Here is an 8,378-nt window from a genome sequence, read left to right as displayed (position 1 = left end):
ATATTTATGCCAACAAGGTCTCTTCTCATTCTTTGTAATTCTTGTGTCTTTGCTTGGCTTTCGCAATTAAGTTCTGGTGTGCCTATTTCTCCACATTCACATATTCATCATCTTTTAAATTAAATCTATGCAGGTATGTAGGGTACGGACCATGCCCTGTAAGGAAATGTATTAATCCTTTTTTTGGGTTAAAATAATTTGGTATATTATTTAAATTTGGAATAAAATGATAGAGACGTCTTGTTTTAGGGGAATTATTTATTCCATTCGTTTGGCCATTTTCTATATAATATTTCTTCTAATTCTCTTTTTGTTCTTATTTCTATTCCCATTAATTGTATTATTTTTTCATAATTTTCTTTTCTTTGCCAATATCTACATGCACGTTTTTGTGCTTCCAAGTGCATGGGCATTACACCAGTCAAGACTGTTAAAGCTGTTGTTGCTGTAGCACTGAAGGCTCCTGTCATTCTAACAAGGAAACCTTTTTGTGATTTATTTAGTTTTTCAATATTTTTATTATTTGTTAGTCCCATACACTAGTCCCGGTGCAAGTGTGTGCCCATACACTTGCACCGTACCCTACAATTGAGGCACATATCGTACTCAGGTACGATAATAGATAATAGAAGTTGGTACCAAATCAGGGCTGAAAAACGACGGAATAAAAAACAAAGAGGAAAAAGTTAGGTATAATAGAGGACAATGAGCATAAGCCAGTATGGGCAGATGACTACAGAGGACTATTGACAGAGGAATATACTTACCGGAGAAAAAAAGAATGAATAAGAGTAAAACGGTAGACGAAGAATAAACAGACAAAAAAGACATCGGAGTCTCAAAAAAGCCAACATCAGAGAAATTGCAGGAAGTTGCAAAAATGGCAAAGGCAAAATTAACATGAAACTTATAAAATCTGATAAAAAGGTTTATTGAAAAATATATGGCAGTGGGAAAAAAGAGAAAATGGCAGTGGATTGGGCAATAGAGCAGGTACATAGAAAGGGTAGATACTTTTTTACGAACTCGGTAGAGAATAGGTCTGCTTCAGGGCCTGCACAGGCAAGTCATGTTTTACTCTCAACTCCTTATTAACAGAAAATATGTATATATAAAAGGGTTGTCTACAGCTAATGCCGTTTCCCTTCTGTCAACTAGGACTTCCATTCCTTTCGATCTTCCAAGTCTGCGTCTTCCACTCCTTTCTTAGACATGACTTCGTCGACTTCATTTTTCCTAGATCTTCTCGGTTGTCCTGTTCTTCTTGTTCCTCTTGGGCTATATTCTGCAACCTTGTTTCTCCATGTGTTTTCTGCTCTGCGTACGTGGCCGTACCATTTTAGTCTTCTCTCGTCTATATATTGCAGGGCATCTTTTTCCACTTACATTCTTCTCCTTATCTAATCATTTGTCATTCTGTCGCTTCTGGTGAAACCACAGCATCTTCGCCAGTATTCCATTTCGGTTGCCAGAATGCTCTTTTGGGTTTTTTTTTGTTTATGGCCCAAATTTCTGCGGGATATGTCATGATGCTTCGTACTATTGTTTGGTATATCATTTTTTTCCTTGATGTTCTTATTCCATATTACATTATGGAGTTGTATGGAATATGTCCCATCCCTTTAACCTTCTAAAAACTAATTACGCTTTTCCTATCCCTCCCAGATGAAGAGCAGCAGTTATCATCAATACCAGCTTGAGGCACAGAGGAGATGATGCTCACACGAATGACTGAAGAAGTTTAAATGGTTATGGTACTGCCGTACTGCCATGGAGAAGGCACAACCAAAAAGTATAAAACTATTAATAACAAACACAAATGGATGACTGATGAAATATTGAGACTAATAAAAAGAAGACGAAAACAGAAAAATAAAAATACTGAAGAATACAACAAAATCAATAAATAAATCAAAACGAAATTCTGGAATGCAAAAGAAAAATGGTAGAGTAGCAAATGTCTTGAAAGAAGAAATGCAGAAGAAATTAAGAAAGAATGTCAGTCATATCAAACTAGGTAAAATATTGTTATGTGTGTTTTTATTAAAATTCTATACGAACCAACATTCTTAACTACTACTGCTGATATTCTTTTTATTAAGTTTGATTTTTGGGCCCAGGCTACATGTCCTATGCACTGCAGAACGCTTCGCCGGATTTCGAGGCAATAACGGCTATTAAGAGGCTACAGTAGCGCGTCGTCAAAACGAAAAACGCGGTCCAAGATTGCAACTTTAATTTTTAATATTTTGTCCAGATATTTGGCAACATATTCGTAATATAGTAAAGAGTTTCCTAAAGATTCTTACATTTTTCTTGCCAAGATGTAGTATCCGGTAAATTTAAATAATTTTTGATCTGTTTTTCCTTCATCCAGTGTGTGTTTAATGTTATTTATTAGTTGAAAATTAAATTTTAGACGTAATTATGACGTAGTAAAAATTGCATGACAGTGATGACAGATGACTTTGGCATGAAGGCCGCTTTTGATTTTTAATCGATAGTTATCAATATTGAATAATTGCTGAATCGGTAAAGTTTTGATTTATTTTATATGAATATAATTACAAAATACTACAGGATTTTACTTTTTGATTTTTGACATAAATTTAATTAACAATGTAAATTTTGTACAATATTTTTAATAATTAAAGTAAATAAATTGTAAGTTAAGTCAAATAAATAATCGATTACTGCCATCGACCACTTACATTCAATCTCGATTAATCGCGGCAGGTAAAGTAAAATTCTTCTTTCAGTACAATAAAGTGTTACTTTACTGCCGCAAATAAGAGCAAATGAGTACAATAATGAATGGCTTTAGTAACGGTTGGCGATAAACTTTTTTATCCAATGCCTAGATTTTGTGTCATGTTGGAACTACTAATATTTTTTATCTCTAATAAGAAATCGAACATATCATAACTAAATAACTGATTAGTCAACGTAGAGAAAGTGTCACTGTCATTTTGACAAACCTGCGTCAGATTTATGTTCTGTTATCTGTATCGATATCTGTTCAGTGGAGTAGTGTATTATTTTAAGAATTCGTTAGTGTTGCTTTATATATAGGTCTGGATCCCGCGTATGAAAAAAAAGTTGATTAATAGCAAGCTGAAAATTTGTTAATAGCTTAAGGGTGTCTATTCGGATAAACTTTGATATATGGGAACACTGTAACAGGGGCAGTTTTAATTGTGGAACAGGTTAAAAATTTTGAACGGTCAGAAGACGAAAATGGCACATTTATTTTGTCCGACAGAACAGACATAAACTCTCCGAACAGAGATTAAACTCTCATGTAAAAATCAGACTGCTATTTATCACCTGTCATAATTCCTGTCATTTGACATATTCTACATGTTCCACTCATTAAAACGCCAATTTGGTGATAAATAGCAGTCTGATTTTTGCATGAGACTTTAATCTCTGTTCGGAGAGTTTAAGTCTGTTCTGTCGGACAAAATAAATGTGCCGTTTTCGTGGTCTGACCGTTCCAAATTTTTAACCTGTTCCACAGTTAAAACTTCCTCTGTTCCAATGTTCCCATATATTAATGTTTGTCCGACTAGACACCCTTAAGTTAATAATAAATTTTCAGCTTGCTATTAATCAACTTTTTTTTCATACGCGGGATCCAGACCTAATAGGGAAGTAGATACCATCCCCTCTTTGTGAACTCACACTCACAAACACACACATACTGTCACATACGTAAGTAGTGTTGATTTTATAATTAATTTATTATATTTTTGTTTAATAGACCTGAGTTGTTGGACTATTTGAAAAAATAGATTATTGTTTATTGTGAGTTTTACTTATAGGTAAGTATATTTACGTGAAAATATTTCGAATTCTATTGCGAGTATATAAGGTTTTAGGAGGATTTTTTATTCTAAAAATATTATCAATAGTTTAAAAAAATGGGAAAAGTTCATTTAAAATTCTATTTAAAAAAAATTGTTGAAACTAGTTAGAGTGCTTTTGGCGCCCTATGCACTAAATAAAATAAGACGGCTCTTGTTTCTCTTCACAACGAAACGTATATTTATTATTATTATTATTTCTTTATTTACATAAAGCCGCATCAACCATGGAAGGTTTTTAGCGTTTTATTATTATTTCGTGCAAATACCTATGGTAACATAAAATTTTCACCCATTTTGGTTTATTTTTATAAATATTTATTTACTAATAGGTAATAAAATTGTATTCTATTGCTTCCATTTAGCGAGCTCATGAGTATTATGTCAAAATATTGATCTTAGATTAATTGTCAAACATCGCCACTGTTGCCAAAATTTCGCAGAACTTTCGAAAAAGGATATGATACTATCTCCCGAAGTTATATTGATGGCGCGCTACCGTATGCTCTTAATTAATAGTTATTTTCAAGGCCTTCCAGGATTCCTCCACGAATCTAATATGAATTTACAATATTTAAAGGCTTTGATTAACTTTGTTTCAGGTGCAGATACGTCTGACCTTAAAAGCAAACCTGAAAAATGAAAAATTTTGCAGGGACAAATAAAAGATTATATTAACTAATCATATTTATTAAATATAAATAGGTAGAATTTTTTATTAATAAACAACAATCTTCTCTAAAGCTGTATAGTAAAAAAAAAATGTAAAAATACACTTAAATCAATTCATCATCATTCTCTTTGTCTTATCCCTATGCGGGGTCGGCTTCCCTAATTGCATTTCTCCACACAATTCTATCTTGGGTCATATCAATGTTAATCCCCTTTACCAACATGTCCTGCCTTATCGTCTCCCCCAGGTCTGCTTTGGTCTTCCTCTCCTACTCCTTCCAGGAATCTGCACTTCAGCTATTATTCGTATTGGGTGATTAACGTCTCGACGTTGAACATGACCAAACCATCTTAACCTATGCTCTCTCATTTTGGCATCAATTGGTGCCACACCTAGACTTACCCTAATATACTCATTTCTAATTTTATCCTTCTTTGTCACTGCACTCATCCATCTAAACATTCTCATTTCCGCCACATGCATTCGTTGTTCCTCTTTTTTTTTCACTGCCCAATATTCAGTTCCGTACATCATAGCCGGTCTTATGGCTGTTTTATAGAATTTTCCCTTCAGCTTCATTGGAATTTTTTTGTCACACAACACACCACTCGCTTCTTTCCACTTCATCCATCTAGCCCTAATTCTACTGCATGCATCTCCATCTATTTCTCCATTACTCTGTAATACCGATCCTAGGTACTTAAAACTATTGATTTTCACAATCATTTCACCATCCAAAGATACCATTTAATTTGTAGTAGCTCCATCTTTAAATGAACATTCCAAATACTCTGTTTTTGTCCTACTAAGTTTTAAACCTTTTTCCTCCAGAGCTTGTCTCCACTGTTCCAGTTTTTGTTCTAAGTCTCTTTCACTATTTCCTACTAACACGACATCATCAGCATACATTAAGCACCATGGAATGTTACCCTGTAGTTTCGCTGTTATCTGTTCCAAAACTAATGAGAATAAATACGGACTAAGCACAGAGCCTTGGTGCAATCCTACTTCCACATGAAATTTATCAGTCTCTCCCACACCTGTCCTAACACTAGTCGTTAATCCCTCATACATATCCCTCACAATCTTTACATATTCACCAGGGACTCCTTTCTTATTGAGTGTCCGCCACAGAATCTCTCGAGGAACTCTATCATATGCTTTCTCAAGATCAATGAATACCATATGAGCGTTTGTTTTTTTACTCCTGTATTTTTCCATCAACTGCCTTATAATGAAAATTGCATCTGTTGTTGATCTACCCTGCATAAAGCCAAATTGATTCTCGGATATTTCGGTCTCTTCACGTATCCGTCTATTAATTACTCTTTCCCATATTTTCATGGTGTGGCTAAGCAGTTTTATAGCCCTGTAGTTTGTACATTGTTGTATATCTCCCTTGTTTTTGTAAACAGGTACCAGTATACTGCTTCTCCATTCGTCTGGCATTTGTCCGACTTCCATAATTCTATTAAATAGACCTGCTAGCCACCTTGTTCCTGTCTCTCCCAATGCTCTCCAGACTTCCCCAGGAATATCATCTGGTCCTACCGCTTTTCCTTTCTTTATTTTTTGAAGCGCTTGAGCCACTTCCTCGTTGGTTATTTTGGTGACCATTGCTGCTACTGTCTCCGTTGACTCTACAGGCTGTCTGTCTGTTATTCATTTAATAAGCTGTCAAAGTACTTTCTCCATCTCTTTTTGACATCCCTTTCGTGAACTAGTATTTTATTATTTTCATCTCGGATACATCTAATCTGATTAAAATCTTTTGCTTTCTTTGCTCTCTGTTTGGCTATTTTATATATCTTCGTTTCGCCTTCCCTGGTATCAAGTTGATCGTATAGGTTTGAATACGCTTCTGCTTTGGCTTTTGCTACTGCTACTTTCGCTTCCTTTTTCGCCACCATATATTTTTAAAGATCTGTGTCGGATCTGGTTTCTTGCCACTTTTTGTATAATTTTCTCTTCTCTTTTATTTTTCCTTGTACTCTTGTACTTCGTTTGACCACCACCAAGTCTCTTTATCCTCAAACTTTTTTCCTGACGTTTTCCCACTTAAATAATATACACTTAAATCAATTAAAATACACTTAAATCAATTATTAGAACATATATTTTTTGTGAGGTAATTCTGTATGAGAGCTGAATAATATCATTGTTAAGATGTGGAGAGGCTGAATATTTTCTCAGATGGAGCTGTTAGCTTCAATGGGGATGTTGGTTGATTGTAGTAGCAGCTATGGTACTGTGGCTTGCTACATCTATGGTGCACATCATATGCTTAACTGGGGTTTACCAACAAAATGTGATTAGACATTGAAAAAACACCCAAGATTAGATTAAACAACAGAATTGGTTTGATGAACCAAAATTTCACTTTTAAAAGATATAGAAAAAAGCTTTCCTGCTTCTATTACTTTGAAGTGAAACGTGACGTGATAGAAATCGCATATCGGACTACCAGCATAGAAACAGCTTTGTAGTGACTTGAAAGTAGATACGGGGTTGAATACAAGGGGTATACAAAGAATAAGTGGCAATAGAATTGAAATTAAAGAATAATGGTTCCACCTAATAGTTAGTTCATATATAAGTTGAGCGCCAACTATTTTTAGAAAAAAGGTGCAAAACAAAACAGAAAAAATTGAAATAAAATAATTATTTAAAGAAAATAACAATCATTATGAGGTTTATAATATTACAATAGAATGTAACAAATTTATTTCCTTGTATTTTCTACATTTTAATGGGTTTATTATTTGGTTTATATTTACTAATTGAGGAAATGTTTCTCATTTGGGGAATAAATAATTAAATATTATTTAATGCCCTTTTATGCTTTGTATATGCGTAACTTTATTTGAGATCTTCCCTGTGGTAAATTTTCTTCTTCTTCTTTGTAGATTGTGATCTTGCTTCTTATAAAAGGTAATTAAAACTACTTTATTCTGCAATCAATTCAATTCCTCCTTAGAATAACCCAAGTAGCACCGAACGGGTTTATTAAGTCTTTTAAGGATGCTTTAAAACTATAGAATAAAACTAAAATTAAAACCAATTGGCTTTTAAGTAAACCTTAAGGTTGCAATAAAACCGCTTTCAGCATAAACGGGCCCACACTGAAAGAGGTCAATAAAACCAAAAATAAAAACCATTTTAAAACTTTGTTTCTTAAGGAACTGGTTTTAAAGCTGCTTTGAAGGTACTTTTAATACCATGTTAAAAGACACTAAGTGCAGGCAGTTTTATAGCAAACTTAAAAAGGTTTATAAGCCAACAAATTTTTACATGTGTTATGATAGGTAGATACGTACTTGTAAACATAAAATAATAAAAAGTACTTAGTTATTTCGGACTGTCAAGGTAGAAAAACACTCGCGCACCCAACTTTATTGATAATGTTAACAAAAATAGGTCTAAATTACTCACGCACCCTAAGATTTCTGACTTTTGGCGATTAAGAAATAATAATAAAACAATTTAAATCCGAAAAATATTAATTTGAAAGAAAAATAATTGTATCTACAATTTCAATGTTTTAATGTTAAAATAAATCGGATGTATGTCTTTAAGTCGCTTATTTATAATTTTTATGTATGAGTTACATTGTAATCTACCATGGCTTTCAGCATCTCCAGAAAGCCATATGGCCGAAAACCAAATAAAACTATTTAGTCTATCGACAGAGAATTGTTAAAATTAAATGGTTTTATTTTATAACTTTGCAAGAGCATATATCCTACATAAAAGCAAGGTTGCCTTGAAATTAAAACCATTTAGTTTTAATGCTGCTGTCAATAATGCCACTCGGTTTTAATGTGAATCTAACCTTAAAA

The sequence above is a fragment of the Diabrotica virgifera genome, chromosome 3 (genome assembly GCF_917563875.1).
Source record: "Diabrotica virgifera virgifera chromosome 3, PGI_DIABVI_V3a".
NCBI lineage: Eukaryota > Metazoa > Arthropoda > Insecta > Coleoptera > Chrysomelidae > Diabrotica > Diabrotica virgifera.
This window is presented reverse-complemented; position numbering follows the sequence as displayed.